Source organism: Acomys russatus, chromosome 29 (genome assembly GCF_903995435.1).
Source record: "Acomys russatus chromosome 29, mAcoRus1.1, whole genome shotgun sequence".
NCBI classification, from domain to species: domain Eukaryota; kingdom Metazoa; phylum Chordata; class Mammalia; order Rodentia; family Muridae; genus Acomys; species Acomys russatus.
The window spans coordinates 1,878,980-1,898,664 of record NC_067165.1 but is presented as its reverse complement, the minus strand read 5'-3'; the positions used below and the strand labels follow the sequence as shown (position 1 = coordinate 1,898,664).

Below are 19,685 nucleotides of genomic sequence, written 5' to 3'. Positions count from 1 at the left end.
TTGCTCACGGGTTAAGAGCGCTTGCTGCTTATTCAGAGGACCCAGGGTCAGTTCTCAGAACCCACGTCAGATGGTCCCCTCCCACCCACAGCTCCAGCTTTAGGGATCTGATGCCCTTTCTGGCCTCTGTGGACACCACACGCACCTGCATATACTCCCCACTCATCTAGTTAATTAAACGTAAAGCAAACCTTTAAGGGCTCAGCTCATAGCAGCTACTCATAAAAAGTACTGTCTCGCACTTTTAATTCTCCAACAAAGTATCTACTTAATGTCTTTCAAGAAACCATCCACCTAAAAGATGAAACCTTATGTTCACCAATTTGAGAGTACAAATGAAACTGCCTAAATAACTCATGTTTTAACATTTACTTCCATTCCTACACGACACGGTCATCAACTTCTGGCTTCCCTAGGGATGTGCCTTGAACACCTTCGCCCACGTTCTCTGGCAGCAACTGGGCCCTGCCTGCCAGCCAGTGAAATCGAGGGCCACGCTCACTGCTGCCTCTGCAGGCGAGGCCTCAGTGGGAACAGAGCTGTGTCCTTTGGGAACCTCCAAAAGCCCCATCCTCACGACATGAGGACCACCCTCCCTCCTACAATGCTTCTGCATTGTGCTCACTTTGTCACCTGGGCCACAAGCAGCTGTTCCTGTGCCTCTGAACAGAAGCAGCTTCCGGCATCTGTCGGGAGCAATTTCCCTTGGGAGCTCTCCCTCGGGTCCCCTTTCCCACACTCCCCTACACCCCAGTGCAGAACATAACGTTCAGACTCTAAGTTTCCCATTTCATAACCACCGAGACTCCAAAACCCAGTGTAGGTTAAGCAGGAAGCTCTTTATAATAATTACTATACTAGAGGCCTTCCTTCCAAATCTAAAGCAAGAACGGATGACAGTGAAGGGAATAATATAAATTTATTCTGTGATGGTTTCCTCATTGGCAACATTTTAAAATAGGTTGGAATATATCAATATTTCATGAAAGATAAAAATCTAGAAAAATTCAGATATCTGTAATACATATGACTTGACCTTGGATATCCATTTTTTTTTTCATTTAAAACATCATTTTTCAAGAGTTGCATAAAAATGATGAGGATCACTGTAGTCTTCACATACTCCAAGTTCATACATTACAGTTCAACTTGTAGTTCTTTTTTCAACTATGTATGTCAGAGGTATCTGCTCCTGCTTCTGAATGGGCACAGCATCCACTTTCTGCTTCTTGACAGTGATGTTTAGGTCCTCTGTCTCCAAGTCTTCAAGAAAACGCTTCACAGTGAGTTTGAACAGTAAGCGAGGGTCTGGTCCAGAGAGTGGGGGGCAATTACAGACCTCCCGAAGTTTGAGAGCCTACAAAGAAGCATACAATGCAGTTCCTCACAAGGCAACCAAAAGTAAACAAGCATGCCTGTGTGTTTAAAATAGGAATTAGCTCAAGTATAGGACATGAAAAAGAACCACAGGAAGATGTGTAATCACTTTCCATGCTCTGACCCCATAACTATCACTTTTAAATCAGCAGCTCTATGTGGAACAATAGCCACCTCAGAGACGCAACCAGTTGCAGTCACCCTTAGCAGATCCTGAGAACAACGTCAGATTAATGAGGCTCTGAGGATTCTATAAGATACTTTTTCACCACGAGAAAAATGATAAAATGTCCATGTCTAAAGACACTGAAGAAAACAGCAGCATCAACAAAGCTGTTCACAGCTGTGACCTTCTAGGGTGAAATAGATGCTAATGACAGAAGGAGCAAAAAAAAAAAAAAAATCAAAGTCAATAATTTTTAACTCTACGGAGAATGAAATGTGTGGGGAAAGGAAGAGCAATTATAACGCACTGTGTAACTTGGTTGTAAGTGGTGTTTATAGTTTAAAATACCAAATCCTGAATCAACCCAAGTCACAATTTAATCATTTAGGGGAGGAGAGAGCAGTGTGTGTGTGTGTGTGTGTGTGTGTGTGTGTGTGTGTGTGTGTGTGTGTAGGGGAGGGTGATAGTGGTGAAAAGAAAGCTTGTTCTAGTTCTCTGCAGTGAAAAATAAACAGAAGGCTTAAAACTGGAACATTAGGAAGCAGCAACATAAGCATGTAATTTACAGATTCTGGGAAAACCCAAAACAGCATGGAATAGCATAGAGCCACTACCAAAACACAGGGCAGGCTCTTGGACTGCTGCTGCACATAACCAGCCCAATGGACAACTTAGCTCTGTACAGGACAGGGAGAAAGAGAGATAAACAGGCAAGGAATGTTTCAGGACAGAGGAAAACTCCATGTCCTATAAAGTTGGATACACAGCATAACACGTGGTATGCATACCACCATGAATGAACCAGGTGTAGAACTAAGTGCCCATAACTGCATCGCCTAGGAGTAGACTCAGATAGATCAGAATTTCAGGGTTATCCTCAGCTACACAATCAGTTTGAGGCTACAAAAAGAAACTTATACACACACACACACACACACACACATATATATACACACATATATTATTTACTAAATATAAAAAGTCTGTTACTTTTTAAAAAGTAAAGTTAGCTTGGAAATAAAAAGATGGAAATTTCTGCTTTTGTCTCAAATGCTTTTTACGCTAATGAATTTGGTATCACATGCTTCTTTGAATGAATTTTCTAGCAAGCGCCTGCACTTTGGAAATGTTTGAGCTATTAAGCAGAAAAACTGTAGTCTTCACAAAGATTCCCTATCACTGTTTCCTCATGTGTGAACTGTTGCATTCCACTTCCTCTCAAGAAAAAATATATTATGTATAATATATATGCAAAATCTTTTGAATAATAAGATTTATTTAATATACTGGTAAAATATTTTTCTAGATTTCTGGCTTTCTTCCTATATGTTTTATAGCATTTCAGTGTGCTGACATCCTTTCCCTTTTATAAATTCAAATCTATCATCTTAAATAAATCTTCAGTTTTTTTTCCAAAGTGAGAATTTCCCCCATGTGCACCTAATATATGCCTTACATTGCTTTTATTTTCTGTCTGACTCTATGAATTGCATATAATAGGCATTTCATAAACACAGGCTGGATTTTAAACTATAAACAACCATTTTAATAAATGCTGTAAAAATATTAGGGAGATGCTACAATTTATGAGACAGTAGAAAGATAATCCAATAGAAGGAATATATAGTTCTGAGAATCCTAGGGAAGAGCAGAGGTAAGTGGGGAAACCAGCCAGCCTTCAATATTCCAGCTGCTGCCAGAGCAAACGACACGCACCACTCATTCTGTGCTTCGCTCTGCACTGGTAATTTACAAACATTACCTCAGCACATGCTATAATGCAAACCACTTTATTAGTAAAGTGTCAAGAAGAGTTGAGGAGGGAAGGGATGGCAGGGCCTTACTCATACAGACACAGGAGCAGAACTAGGACAAGTCTAGCAACGAATGGAGAAAAGCGAAGGTTAGACTTTACCACACTAAGCTCTCCTATGCAGAACTAAGGCAAAGACACCTAAGCTCACCACTGTTCCTACGTTGCCAGTTCCTGTGAGCGTCTTTTTCTCATTACTGGCCATAATTTCCTACAGCTAATATTGTCTAAGCAGGACAAGCACTACTCAGTGCCCCTGCAAAGTGTTCTATTTTTAGCTATTATATATTTCCTATTAGTATATATCCTAGGGGCATTTAAGTATTTACTAGGCATCTCAGAAGCTGTGGGCGTCGCCAGGGAGACCACAAGCAACAGGGGCCATATATTTCAAGGTAGAAAACAATCTGTCAAGAGTAAACAAATCATTCTAATTTGAACAGGGAGGATGACTGCATGGGAGAGAAGCTATTTGTCTAGGGGACCAGGAAAAGCCTCTTCGGGGAGGTGATGCCTGCAACCAGTGGGAGGAAACAAGCAGGCCTGGTGTGAAATGACTAGAACTGCGGAAAACCTTGGAGCAAGACAGGTGTAAGCAGATGTAAGACAGTGGCCAACTCCGTGACTGGAAGACTATTGGGCTGTGCTGGTTAGTTTTTGTCATCTTGGCATAAACTAGAGTCACTCTAGTAGAGGAAACCTCAACGAAGGCTAATCCATCAGATTAGCCTATGCCTCTGGGGGCACTTTCTTGATTAATAATTGATGTGGGAAGGTCCAGGCCACTGTGGACAGACCTATTCTTGGGCTAGCAGTCCTGGATTTTATAAGAAAGCAGGCTGAACAAGCCATGATAAGCAAGGCAGCAAGCAGCATCCCCTGCAGCCTCTGCTGCAGTCCCTGACTCTAGACCCCTGCCTTGGCTCTCTTCAGCGATGGACCATGTGACCAGTAAGCTACATAAGCCCATTACTCCCCAAACTGGTTTTGGTCAGTGTTTCATCACAGCAACAGAAAGGAACAAGATCTTATTCTAAGCTACAATAGATAGATAGATAGATAGATAGATAGATAGATAGATAGATAGATAGATAGATAGATAGATAAGAAATATAATGGAATGTTTTAGGCTGAAAACAGGCCACTGATAGAAACAACAGCGCAGGGAGGCTGTAACTGGCTGTACCTGGAGAGAACTGAGGAGCTAGGTCTAGATAGTGGCAGTGTGAAGGACCACGGAGCCTCCTAATGCACAGCAGAAGAAGCTCGCCAACTGGACAGGATGTAGAGGAAAAGGAAAGAGGAATGGAAGATTCTGCTCTCGTGTCCCTTCCACCTTTGAATCTGAGAACAATGCAGTTGCTTGTGGGAAGTAATAACTGTGATAAAGCCCTGCCTTGCTTGCTGGTTAATGATCCCAGTCCATAATTTTTTAAGGACGTTTTAATCAAATTGTTGAAACAAAGTCATCCATGCTCAAAAAATGAATCAGATAGTTGATATCCCTTTTTATATTTTGATGCTAGAAATAATTAGTCACTAAGTAATTGTCTTTGCACTTGTGGACAAAGACTAAAGTAAAGCTCTATTGTTGCTTGGCTAATTTGCTGTGACTCTACATGTTTCTAAAATAAAGTTTATTTGGCTTACTGACACCTTACCTCTTTCCACAGTTAGCTAAGGAGGCTCATTCTACTTTACTGTAGTTCTTATACTTAGCTGCACCTTATGTGACAGTCAACACATAAACATATATATATACAAAACACATACATTTTTGAGACCAGGCTAGATGCCTATATATACATTTTAATTCTAGTTTTAACCTGAGCTACTAATATCGCTTGGCTAAAAATCCTCACCAAATATTTGCCTTCATTTTGTTATTTTAAAATTAATAATAATGAAAATTATATTTGCCTATGAAAATGAAAGTGAACTCTGCCCAGTGGGAAGCAGCTGCTTACTGACCTATGAGTAGAGCTGTTTTACAGTTAGTGGTGTTTCTTATAGACTTTGATAAGCATCAAAATGACTGCAAAGTGGCTAAAGAACGTGAGGAGAGAAAGGGAGAAAGAAGAAATGGGAGAAAGGATGGATAAATCCTTTCCTAAGGCTTAGAGGTCTACCGACAGAAGGAAGATCAAGTCAAGAACCGAATCTGCCAGAGGGAACATTTTTCTGAAACTTAACAACACCATGCAAGGTTTGAAAAATGCTAGAATAAAAATCTTTTTCTTTTCACCTGCACCACACCATGGACTCATGGAATTTATGGCCAACCTATTTGGTGTCAGTTCCCAGTAACTGGATTTGATCAAATCCAGTCTCCTTTTCCTTCAGTAGACTTCAGCTGGGTATAGATGTGTTTCCATCCGCAAGTCTAGACAACTGTCTTTAGGCTTATCATGCTCACATCTCATATAGGATTTCTTACTTTACCTTACGGTTGTTAAAATCTCCTTTATAATACCTATAATATTTTCCCATTTTCCTTATTAATAAGTTACATAAAGGTGTGTTCATTAAATATTTATATGAACTGGGATTACATCTCAAAAATACAATTTATCTTTCAAACATTTATTTTTTTCACAAACTATAATGGAGACTGAAATCTAACTAGTTTTTAAAATGGCCAAAAGTTGGTAAGTTATAAGTAACTGAAACATTTCAGTAAAAAAACATAAAAAAAACAAAAGGCTATTTTGACATAGGTGATTTGCTCTCAGGAATGAGAAATAAGGTAAGGGTTTTGAACAAAGCTTTCTATAATCAGCGCATCCTGCCAAAGGAATGATGAAATCCTAGCTGGACAGTGTAGCACAGGCCTATAACCCCAGCACTCAGAACAGATCAAAGTTAGCCTCATCTTCAGAGCCAAGTTCCAGAAAACAAGACAAACAGAACGATGCAATCTTACCCTCCGACCCAACACAGATGAATCTTAAGGCCACAGCATGATCTCACATGGGGATCTACTGAAACAGCTCACAAAAGCTGAGGGCATGGTGACCACCAGGGTGAAGAAGAGATGGGAGACACTGGTCAGGGGCCAACATCTCAGAGAGGTAAAGAAAGGAGTTCTGAATGTCACTGTGCCTCAGACAACACAACCAGTAACAGTGCACACCTGGAATGCTAAGAGTGAGGACATGGCTGTCACCCTCCAAAACTGTGAGGTGATAGATCTGCTTGTTAGCTTGACCTGACCACTCCACAATGTGTACAAGCATCACGTATCGTGTAGCCCATAAACAATATTTCAAAAGGTTAAAAGCAATAAGTACACTGTTTTTTAAGGCATTGGCTACATTTATTTCCAGTAACAACTAAATATGAACCAACTGCTGGCATACACTGGGAGATTTTTCTACATGCTACACATCAAGTAAAACAGAAATTATTTATCCATTAAATATAAGTGATAACTAAGTGAAAAGAAAAGGGGGGGAATGCCAGAAGGGCTTTGTGATTAAATTAAAAGCTTCCACTAAAAACAGAAGGCAAGATATTTGGGGGGCTGGGGGATCACCTCCATTTTAAACATGTATCATTACTCTTTCTTGCTTTTTCCCTCAAAGCAATTCTAACAGTCCATTCAACCATAATGTTGTGTGTGTGTGTGTGTGTGTTTTTAAGGTTTTAGAAAATGTTACTGTCAGGTTTTCTGGCTTCATGTGATACAGAGGCCGATTCAATTATTGTAGCTGCTGTTTGCTTCCTCAACACTCTCCATGTCAGACAAAATGAGATTCAGCAAGGTGAACCGTGTATGTTTTTACACATGGCCAACAGTGACATTTCATGGTAATTCCAAACACTTATATTCTCTGCTCATGAGATGCACAATATTAATGATTTATTCATTTGTTTTATCCAATTACAAATGCATAAGGATGATTTACACATGAGTTCAAATTCCCAGCTGCCTGAAAGTTTAAAGGATTAAAAATAAAATGAGGTTAAAATGAATGCATTTGCAGCCTGCTACCAAGTGATTCTCACGCCTAGAGATGGAATGGTGTTTACAATTAAAATACTTAGAAACAAATTCCATTCAAATTATGATTATAATTATACAACCTTAAACAATAATTCCAAATTAAATGTTTTCTAGCTCTTCCATCATTTCCCACCCCTCTCGCTCTCACGAAGAGCAATGGCAGGAGAAAGAAAACCAGCAAGAACACAGAAAAAAATAATAATCTGAAGGCTTTTGATTTTAAAATAACCCTTTCAACAAAATTTCTGTTATTCATAGTGATTCATATTTTATAAAATACTTAAATAAGGTATTTCTTTCAAGGGCAAATTATGATGTACATAAACTCAAAGTCTAAACAGCATAGCTGTAATTCTGAAGCTCACGCTATGAAACATCAACAGGTTGACACAACATCTGTTCTTCAGTTTTTCACCCAAGTTGTTATGGTAACCAAAATATGTGGAATATGTTTCCTAAATCTAACTGATTATTTCAAGTAAATAAAATTATATCGTATCAGCTTATCAACAACAAAGTAATATTATTACTACAAACCTATATTTATCATTTTCAAATGCTAGTAGATCACATGACTATATCTAACTAGACATTTACACATGTTGTTTTTTCTCCAGAATTCACATTTAAAAAATAGTAAGGGTATTTTATCCCTTAATTTGGGGGTTCTATCTTCATTAGAAACAAAATAAAAGGCCATCAATGTGGTACAGGCCTTTAATCTCAGGACTGGGAAAGAAGACCCAGAGGCAGACAGATCTCTGAGTTTGAGGCCAGCCTGGTCTACAGAGTAAATTCCAAGATAGCCAGGACTACATAGGGAGACGCTATATCAAACACAAAAACAAAACATGACAGGAAGCAGTTTATTCTCTGAACAATACGCTCTGCCAAATTCCTCTAGAATAAAGTGAACATTCAAGTCAAGACATCACATCCTCCATCTCTGCTCAGAATCTTCCATTAGCATCTCACTCTGAGCAGAGTCAGAGTCCTTACTGCAACCACTTCCTCTAGCCTTCCTGGCTAGTGAGTGAATGAGTGAGTGAGTGAATGAGTGTGTGTGTGTGTGTGTGTGTGTGTGTGTGCGCGCGCGCATGTGCACACGTACACGCATGTTCATGAAAGTAGTCAGAGGCACCGTCTGGAGGGCAGAGGGCATTCTCAGGTGCCGGGCCTCCCCTTGTTCACTGCGTTGTACACCAGGCTAGCTGGCCTGAGTTTCTGGGGATTCTTCTGTTTTGTCTCTACCTCCGATTTCCCTGTAGGAGGGCTGGGATTACAGAACATGGCCAGTTTCCTATCAGTTCTGGAAATCCAAACGCACGTCCTCACACTTTCATGACAGGAAGCTGACCCACAAAACCATCTCTGCAATCCTGGCCATGCCATTTTCAACCACTTTTCCAATAGCCCTCCCATCTTTGCTCAAATATTAGCTATCTGCCTGAGAATGAATTGTTTTTCCCAGAAATTCATACTTTGAAGCCTTAGCCCCCAGTATGCACATATTTGGGGACAGAGCCTACAAGGAGGTAATTAAGGATAAACTGGGTCATAAGTACGTGAGCCCTTCTCCAACAGGACTAGGGTCTTTACACCGACAGCCTCACATCCCGCATCTCCCCTGCTGCCCAGCTCCTTCACAGAGAGCAAGCTTGCTGGCGGTGCAGAGCTCTATCAAGTTGCCATCACAAAATCTACAGCACAGTAAGTTACAGTGATTCAACACCTGCTGATGTGTGAAACATTTAAAATGTCTATAATGTTGATAAGCTATAGTAAGAAATATGTTATAAAAAAAAAGAAATATGTTATAATGGCATTCAAAGAATCTGATAAAATAAAGACTTAGCACATGAGATTAAACATTAAAGTCACCAAAATGTATGTTCCTATCACAGAACCACATGGTTCTTGCTTTCTTGGTTTTCTCCCCACACATCTGATCCCCAGCAGGCTCTACAATTAAGCAGAGGATGCCTACTATAGATTTAAGCTCTGCCCTTCGCCTTGCTCTCTACTCGGTCCCTAGGTGACCTTGTCTATTCCTCACTTCACCTCTGGAGGACAACACTGAATGCACTGTGTCTGCCATAAGCCAGCACCACCACTCTAGACCTTAGAAACGTACAGGTGTACAGGGTGTCTGACTACCCAAGCGTCAGGGGACAGAAGCCATTAGTAAATATCAACTCTGTACTCTGTTTAGGAAAAAAAATCCCAAACACAAGATCATGTTAAGAATGTTATCTTGGGGCTGGAGAGATGGCTCAGAGGTTAAGGACATTGACTACTTCTTCAGAAGACCCGGGTTCAGTTCCCAGCACCTACATGGCAGCTCCCAACTGTCTGTAACTGAAAGATCTGATACCCAGAGACATACATGCAGGCAAAATACTAATGTACATAAAATAAAAATAAATTTTAAAAAAAATTTAAATTAAATAAATAAAAAGAATGTTGTCTTAGCTGGTGGTGGCGCACGCCTTTAATCCCAGCACTCGGGAGACAGAGGGAGGTGGATCTCTGTGAGTTCAAGGCCAGCATGGTCTACAAAGTGAGTTGAGGGCAAGCAAGGCTACACAAAGAAACAACAAACAAACAAACAGACAGAATGTAGTCTTTAGTGGGGTGTACATGCACATCTTCCATACATGGCTGCTTTCTTCCATTACAGAAATCAGACTGAGGAGAACAGCACACTGCAATCTTTATGACTATGTGCTCTAATTAACAGTATACCCGGTACTAACTATCATTCCCACTTCAACCACTGAATTATTCCCAGTGTTGTAGTAGAGTTTTATTGCTTTCAAATTGAATTTAATCACTTGGGGGGAAAATATAAGAAATTTACCTGCAGTTTTCAAATTAAATTTCTGAACTGGGATAGTTTATTTTTAGGAAAAAAAAAAAAAAAAGGCCTCTCCTGTTTTCCTTCCTCACTGGCTCCCAAATCGCATCTGTTTCTCCAGCCGGGGTCCCTGGGCTCTCAGTCAGCTCCTTACTCTTTCACAGGCCTCCCTAAAGCACTTTTTAAAAACCCCGTCTGAAGATCCTCAGTGATTTGGTGAACCGACAGCTTCAGAATTTAGGGTAGGCTCAAGTCACAGCTGGCTAGTAGAATTCACTGTCTAGTTTAAATAAGCCACATAGTTTAGCTTTGCTGAGTGAAAATGAAAACCACTGTGTGTGTCATGAATTTAGAGACAAGCCATGGCCTCTCCAGGGCTTCTAACATCCGGGTCCTCGCTGGCCCTCACGATAATCAATTACTAGTGAAACACATGCATGGCCCTGTTGGGTAAGTAATTACTACAAATTATAGGAGGTAAACTTCACTACTATTTTTGCTATTCTTTTCCTTCACGTTAAGGATCTAAATAAGATTTGATTCCGATAAAAAGTGCTAATCAACTCACATTTGTGCCTGTTAAAATTCACACATTGGAATGCTAACACCAATGTGAGAGCCTCATAAAACAAGGCCTTTGGGCGTGATCAGGTCATGAAAGTCAATCCCTCATCAATGGGATCAGCACCATATTACATAGGCTTTATTCTTACCATAGTGGCCCCTGCCTGTAGTCCAACACTGGGGAAACTGAGGTAGGAAGATCTCAAGTTCAAGACCACCTTCAGCTCCACAGTAAGACTCTGACTTAAAAACAACAACAAATAAATAAATAAAGGAATGCTGGATGGATGATGGACAGACAAACTCACTCCTCCAGAGACCTCACTTCCTAGTTTGCCATATAAGGTCATACTAGGAGACAGCTGCCAATGAACTGGAAAGTGGGTTCTTACAAGACACCAAGTCTACTGTAACATTCCCAGTTCCTAAATTCAGAAACAAATTCCCACTCAGAGATACAGATGTAGCTCAGATGGCAGATTCCTGCCTAGCATGCATGAAGACTGAGTTGTAACCCCAGCACTGTACAAAACCAGGTACACAGCAAAGGCCTATACACTCAGCACTCAGGAGTTTGAGGCCAGCCCCAGTTACGTAGAAGTCTGCAGCCAGCCTAGGCTCAAAAAGTGTGTATCAGACAAACAATGAAAAATACTGACAAGAGCCAGACATGAGGAAGCACATCTTTATTCCAGCACTTGGGAGGCAAAGGCGAAAGCAGAAGTATGTCTGTAAATTCTAGGCCAGGCTTGTCTACACAGGAACTTCCAAGCCAGAGTTATGTAGTGTGATCTTGGCTAATTAAAAAACAAAAAACAAGACAAAACAAACAAACAAAAAACAGCAAAACTGGAGTTGATACTCATTTAACCCAAAACTTACATATAACTTATCAACAGACATTTAAAACCAAGAGTTAAGGAAAGACCAAATTATGATCAATATATTGAAAAAAATGCCTAAAGTGGTTTTCTTTTCCTTTTTTCTTATTTTTTTTTTTTCCCCTTGAGACAGGGTCTCACATAGACCAGGCTGACCACAAACTTACTGTGGAAGCAGGAAAGTCCTTGAACTCCTGACTTTCCTGTCCCCCAGCTCCCAAGAGCTGTCCTGACTGGTGTGCATCCTCACTCCCAGTTTACAGGTTCTAGAGTTGCAGGCAGGGTTTCCCATATGCTGGGGCGGGCACTCGCCAACTGACCTACATCTCTGGGCCCACCTAAAATTTTAAAACATAACCAAACAGTTGCAATTCAAAGTCAGACACTATGAGTTAGACCTTGCACGCAGAAAACTCAGCTGTACTTATCAATGTAGTTGTGAGTAAACAGGATGTTGTTCCCTTGCAGTCCAACTCTCTGAAAACCAATAGTCAGCAATTACAGTACCCAAAATATTTGCATAGTAACTCACTTTTTCTATCCCAAAGAAGTAACAGCATTAGCAGGGCTAGCTCACCTGTGGTATGAGTCGGTCCAAATACTCAGCTCGGTTCTCATGGGAAGGGTGTGTGGACAGCCACTCCGGCAACTTGGGGTAACCATGAAGACTCTCGGACAACTCCATCTGCTGCCAAAACACGGAGCTGGCTCTTACATCCACACATGCCTAGGCACACAGTTAAAAAAAAGCACACAATGAGCTTAGTTACTTCAACTTTAACAAAATTAATTCAGCCAGGTATTCAAAGGGTTAAGGAGGAAGAATCAAAGGAAAGAGGAGGGAGGGAAGAGAGGGAGGAGGGGGGAGGAAGGGAGGGAAGAGAGGGAGAGGAAGGGAGGGAAGAGAGAGAAGGGGGGGGGAGGGAGGGAGGGAAGAGAGGGAGGAGGGGGGAAGAGAGGGAGGAGGGGGGAAGAGAGGGAGGAGGGGAGGAGGGGGAGGGAGGGAAGCGAAGAGGGAGGAAAGGAAAATATCTTTACGTTTACTTTGTGTCATTACATGTTCCAAAATTACTCTAATTTTCTATCACCATTTTAATAAATGGTGATATGCTCACTATTTACAAGAATAAAACCTCAAGCTGGGATTAAACTCAATGGTAGAGTAAAATATCTAGCAGCACTGGGCTCTGGGTTTGATCCTCAGTATTCCAGAACAGGACGACGAGGAGAAAAGCAAAGCTCAAACACAAAGCATTGCAGCAACACAGCCTGCCGCACTGCCTCGACCCTGCAAGCATTTCCAATAATTCCACTATTTTCAGCACAGTGGACATTAAAAACATGTATTAAGAGGAAACTCTTCCATATAAATTAACTTTTCTATTAAAAGTAATATGCTACTAAACTGCACTAAAGAAATTTAACATCTAATGATACAATTAGAAAAATTTAATAAACATTAAGAAAATAGTTAATTTTAATGTATATCAACCTGTACAATTTTCTCAACTACATGAGAAAAATCACATTGAGGCCACTCAAAACACACTATTTTTTAAAGTATGTATATGGATCTAGTGTAGAAGGGAACACAATGCTATGACAAACTCATATATACATGCTGTGCATACACTTCAATACACAGAACGCTACTTAACTGCTAACAGTAGTTGTGCTAGGAGCTTAAGAACCTGAGGTAGATAAGAAGTAACAGGATAATTGTGAACAATACTAAAATGTTTATAATAAAAAGTCTTTTTAAATCCTCCATAAGAAGACTTAGACATTTTTTAAAAGTCTGTTCAATTTTCTTCAAATCTTAACTTACTCTTTCTATAAAAACTAGGAAACAAGTGTTTACATTTTCTATTTTATTTTTAAATAAATTAAGGACAAAATTCTATTAGATTGGTCAAAGTGTGGAAACAAAAGCCTTAAATTATGTGACTGTGATACCTAAAAAGCAAGACAAACGCCACATGTTGTGCTGCTGATTTTATGTCAACCTGGTATGGCTAGAGTTATTGGGGAGAAGGAACCTCACGTGAGAAGCTGTCCCCACCAGGCTGGCCTGTGGCGCATTGTCTTGGTTGATGATTAAAGTGGGAGGGTCCAGCCCATTGTAGGTGGGGCCAACCCTGGGCTAGAGGTCCTGGGTGCTATACAAAGCAGGCTGAGCAAGCCATGAGGAGCAAGCCAGTGAGCAGCACCCCTCCATGGCCTCTGCATCAGCTCCTGCCTCCAGGTTCCTGCCCTGTTTGAGTTCCTGTCCTGACTGCCTTCAGTGATGACTATGGAGCTGTAAGCTGGAACACCCACACCCCTACCCCATGCCACTCTACCACCACCCCCAGTTGCTTTTGGTCATGATGTTCTATCTCAAAAAAAAAAAGCCTAGTCAAAACACACACTCAATAGACAGTCAACATCTATGCTGCCTCTCTGTTCATGGAACACTAATAAGGCGTTTTTCAAGGTTCAGAAATAAAGAGGAAGGAATGACCTGAAATTCAATTTCTATTCAATGTTCAAATCAGTGTAGTTTTTTAAGTACTGTAAGTGCTTCAAGTTTAAAAGAACCCAAGGTAGAGCTGGACAAAAGTCTTAGAGAGAGACAGTGCTAGCAGGAAGGTCTCACTTCCTGAGTTCGAGCCACAGAACCTGCAGAAAAAGCCGTATGCAGTGGCATCATCTGTAATCCCAGCACTGCAGACAGAAAAAAGGAAAAAAAAAAAAACAGCTGGAAATGTATGGGCAGCTGGCGTGGAACAGGCAACACTGCAGCGGAAGCAGGGGATCCAGATCCAGCTGCTGAAAACTGTCCCCCGATGGCCACATTAACAGTGGCACCTGTGTGCCTGTGCACAAGCATGCCCCTGCATGAATGCAGATCTATACACAAATCAATTTAAAAAGTTTTAAAAACCCAAAGCATTTTCCTACTAAGCAGATAGGAGCATTCACACTAATGTGTGTCAAAAAACAAAACAAAAAACATACTTTAATGGGGATTTTTACCTAATAATTGTTAGTTGAAAGACAAGTAAAATATGTACCTGTTCAATCTAGGTAACATAATTTAAGGCAATAGTTAAAACATTTGATATGTAGAAATAGGGAGGAAATTATCATGATAGATAACTAAAATATTTCAAACTAAAATAGCTTTGCCCCACTGTGTTTGTCATTAGCTGACCCTCAGAATGCATCAAAGGATACTGTGAAAGCCAGGAGGGGTGCTTCTCGAAGCACAGACATCGAAAGAGAGACGCAGTATAGCTTAGACTAAGAGGATCACTGGGCTGGGTGTAACTCAGCTAGAAGAGGGCTTCGGGCCCTGACCTGATCCCCAGCAGCTCATGAACTGGGCACAATGGCCACCCTGCAGTCCTGCATCATGGGAAGCTGGCACAGGAGGGTCAGACGCAAGGCCATCCTTAATCACACACTGAGTTTGAGGCTAGCCAGGGCTATATGAGTCCCTATGTTAAATAAAAACAAAAGAATACCACAGCACTTTGGAGACTGATAGATTACAGTAATAGACCCCAAAGAAATTAAAATCTACAAAATGATTGGCAACTGAATTCAGAGTAACACTCATAAAGAAAAGAAATTCAGTAAACTATAAAAAAATAAAAAATAAAACTCAGTTAATAATTAAGAAAAAAGCTAGGAAGTCTAACAAGCAGATTATTTTTTAAAAAGAAATATTGAAAACTAAAAATATAACTAAACTACAAAACTCAACAAAAATCATCAGTGGCAACTCTACTGGGCAAAAAAGAGTAAGTTGAAAGACAGCACATTTGAAATTATCCAGGGGAACAAAAAGGATGAAAAAGACACCTGTGTCCATAATGACACATCACCAAGAGAGCAAACAGGTGCTGGAAACTTCCAGATGCCATCACTCAGGGCAGGAAGAACAGATGTCATCAGCCAAAAATCAATCCAAAGGAAAGCATACCACAAGTAATACGCCAAATCCAAAAAAGAAAGATCCCAAGAGTAACGAACAGTAGGAGACACCTCTCTTATAAAAAGGCTGTTGTTTCAACACTGCCTCTCAGAAGAGTTCTCAGCAGAAACCCTGCCACCCAGCAGAGTGTGGGACGACAATGTATTCCTTTTTTCCTGCAATGCTGTCTATCATAAATGAAGGAGAAATGAAAACTTTCTGGGACAGACAAAAGCTACAGGAAGAATGGAGAACAGCAGCACGCACCTAAAACCCCAGCATACGAGGTGGAGAGAGGGCGGCCACACAGACACCGTGCAGGAATTGCAAAGGAATTTATTTAATTTGAAATACAAATTCAAGTAGCTGTTAAGAACATGAGACAAAGAAAAGTCAAAGCTTAGTGTTATATGTAAAGCGAAGCCAGGGTCAGGAAGCCTAGGGTTCCGAGGCTGCTGCGGAGGTAACCTCTAATCCTAGAGTCAGAAGATGGTAAGAGTTAAGAACCACCACAGGCAAGAATAGCGGCAGTACATCACAAACCAGAAAACGTAAGTAATGTAATCTCTGTTAAACGATTATCGGCTTGAACAAGCTGCTCCATGCAGAAAGGAGTCTACCGAAGCCTCCCAGTAACTACACAGCAAAAGTGTTAGTGGATATACAGAGCACAAACGGAGCGAACGCCAAGCAACTGCTACACAGACTCATCAGCATCAAGCAAGACAGCAAGGCCGGAAAGAAGACCACGGGGCTGCAAGACCACCAGAAGATAACAAAACAGCAAGAATCTGCCCTTTTTGAATTTTTCATATGTATCTGTTTTATTTTATGTGTATCCATGTTTTGTCTGCATGTATGTATGATAGCGCATGTGTGCCTGGTGCCAAGGACATCAGAAGAGGATGCTGCCTCCCCTAGAACTGGGTGCTAAGAACTGAACCAAGGACCTCCATAAAAGCATCAAGTGATCTTAACCCCTGAGCCATCTCTCCAGCCCAATAATCAGTTCTAACCTTCCAATTATTACCTTAGCTGTAACGAACTGAAATCTCCAATTAATTACGTAAAGCTACTAATAAATTTTTAGAACAACAATCCAACTGTATGCTTCTTATGACAGATTTACTTCACAGACTCAAAAACCAAAAGAAAGCAGCATAGCTCAATTAGCAACAAACTACAAAAAGAGATAAAGGACATTTTAAAATGACAAATAAGTCAACTCATCAAGCAGAATAAAATACTTGTAAAAATATGTGCATCCAAATCAAAGCACTTCTAGATACATAAACAATGAAAGGATCTAAAGACAGAAACAAGCTGAAATATAACAGCAATGGTACCTCCAATACCCTACACCTTCAACAACAGGTGATCCAGATGAAAAATTAGTAAGAAAACGCTGGATGAATATCACTCTAGACCAAATATACCCACCCCATAGACACACAGAGCACTCCATCCAATAGCTACAGAACAGAGAGAGAGAGAGAGAGAGAGAGAGAGAGAGAGGAGAGAGAGAGAGGGAGTGTTCTCCCAAGCCAAGGCATACGTTAGGGCACTTATCAAAGCTCAGCAATTTTAGATTGAGACTCTATCTATACACAAGTGCGTCTGCGCAGCAAATAGGACAGAAGACAGTATCTGTATACGATACACCTGACAAGAGAGTAATATCCAAAATATACAAAGGAACCTACAACACAATAACAAAGCATACTTAATTAAAAACGGGCAAAAGACTTAAATAAGAATCTTGAAAAACAGCATACAAATAACAATGAGCATATGAGAAAAAGCTCAACATCAAAACACCTCCAAGAAATGCGCCCCAGAACCACATGAGATATCGCCTCCCACTTGCTGCGAGGCTAACACAAAAATAGTAATAATTATTATTATTGTCCAGTGTGTGAAATTTTTAACTTACATTTTGTTCATAGGAATGTAAAATGATACAGAGTACTCCAAAAACATTAAAAATGGAACCTCATGAGGTGCAATATTCTACTCACTGTGTTTACACAAAAGTTACAAAGAGGGTCGTGAAGATAAACTAGCATTCCCCATTCGTTACTACAGTACAACAGTGGCAAGAGCTGGAAACAGTTTAAATGCTCACTCAGCAGTGAGTGAAGACGTGGGGCTGCACACACACACACACACACACACACACACACACACACACACACACACACACACATGCACACACACGCACCTTACCCAAGAGGGAAATCCTACATACAGCAGCCTGGCTGAGCAGCGAGGACACCAGGCTAAGAAAAGTGAAGAGTGGGCAAAGGGCAACGGCCACCTGGTTCAACTTACATTCTAAGATAGGTCAACTCAGCACAGGATAGGACAGTGATGAAGGATGCAGTGGGAGGTGACGAGGAGCCACTCTTCAGTGAATGTAGGTTCTAGACACTGTTCCCAGAGGTCATTCCGTATTACACATTTACATTTGCAAGTGAACAGATCTTAGGTTGAATTTTTTACCACAAGAAAAAAAAAAAAAAAAAGAGGGACGAGGGCAGCAAAAAGACCCAGTGGGTGAAGGCACTTGCCACCACGCCTGATAAATTCCCCCAGAAATTATGTGGCAGGAAAAGAGAACTGATGTTCTCTGACTTCCACATGTACAGCATGGAATATGTATGCACAAACAGATACATAAATAAACAAATGAGCAAATAAAGATGCAAGCAGATACATAACCAAACAAGTAAATAAATAAACCAATACCTAGGGGGCCAGAGATTGTTCAGTGGTTAAGAGCACTTGTTGCTCTTACAGAGGACCCAGGTTCCATTCCCAGCACCTTATTTTATTTTCCTGCTGTATTATTTTATTTTATTTTATTAATTTATTCATATTACATCTCAATTGTTATCCCATCCCTTGTATCCTCCCATTCTTCCCTCCCTCCTGCTTTCCCCCTACTCCCCTCCCCTATGACTGTGACTGAGGGGGACTTCCTCCCCCTGTATATGCTCATAGGGTATCAAGTCTCTTCTAGGTAACCTGCTATCCCTCCTCTGAGTGCCATCAGGCCTCCCCATCCAGGGGACGTGGTCAAATATGGGGCACCAGAGTTTGTGTGAAAGTCAGACCCCACTCTCCACTCAGCTGTGGAGAATGTCCTGTCCATTGGCTAGACCTGGGTAGGGGTTCGAAGTTTACTGCACATATTGTCCTTGGCTGGTGCCATAGTCTGAGCAGGACTCCTGGGCCCAGATCTGCCCATCATAATGTTCTTCTTGTAGGATTCTAGGACCCTCTGGATCCTTCTATTTCCCCATTCTCCCATGCTTCTCTCACCTAGAGTCCCAATAGGATGTCCTCCCCTCTGTCCCACTTTCCTGTTAAGTGAAGACTTTCATGGGACATGCCCCTTGAGCTAGTGTCCAGATATAAGTGAGTATATACCATTTGACTCTTTTTGCTTCTACGTTAACTCACTCATTATGATCAAAACACAAAATATACAGAACAAAGAAAAATATTAAAAGCTGCTAGGAAAAAGGGCCAAATAATATTTAATGGCAAATCTATCAGAATTACACCCAATTTCTCAGCAGAGACCATAAAAGACAGAAGGACCTGGACAGAGGTCCTGCAAACCCTAAGAGACCACAGACGCCAGGCCAGACTACTTCACCTAGTAAAACTATCAATAACCATTGATGGAGAAAACAAAATAGTCCATGACAAAAACAAATTCAAACAGATTCTTTCCACAAATCCGGCTTTACAGAAATTACTAGAAGGAAAATTCCACCCCAAAGGGACAAGCCACAACCAAAACTACACAGGAAATAGATAACTACACCATTGCAAAAACACAACCACACAAACTCTCTACTGGAACCAACATCAAAATTAAGACTCTTAACAGTCACTGGTCATTAATATCTCTCAACATCAATGGTCTCAATTCTCCAATAAAAAGACACAGACTAACTGAATGAATGCATAAACAAGATCCAACATTTTTCTGCATTCAAGAAACACATCTCACCCATAAAGATAGATATTACCTCAGAGTAAAAGGCTG

At 40.8% G+C, this 19,685-nt stretch overlaps 1 protein-coding gene across 1 annotated transcript in view; it reads right to left on the bottom strand.

Annotated features, from left to right (window-relative positions):
- Positions 1-900: 900 nt before the first annotated feature.
- Positions 901-19,685, bottom strand: part of Oma1 (OMA1 zinc metallopeptidase) — a 53,509-nt gene continuing 34,724 nt past the window's right edge. The window contains exons 8-9 of the mRNA XM_051171536.1: positions 12,242-12,391; positions 901-1,357 (exon numbers count right to left, since the gene is read on the bottom strand). The gene's annotated coding sequence lies outside the window, so the exon portion shown is untranslated. The remainder of the gene's footprint in view (positions 1,358-12,241; positions 12,392-19,685) is intronic.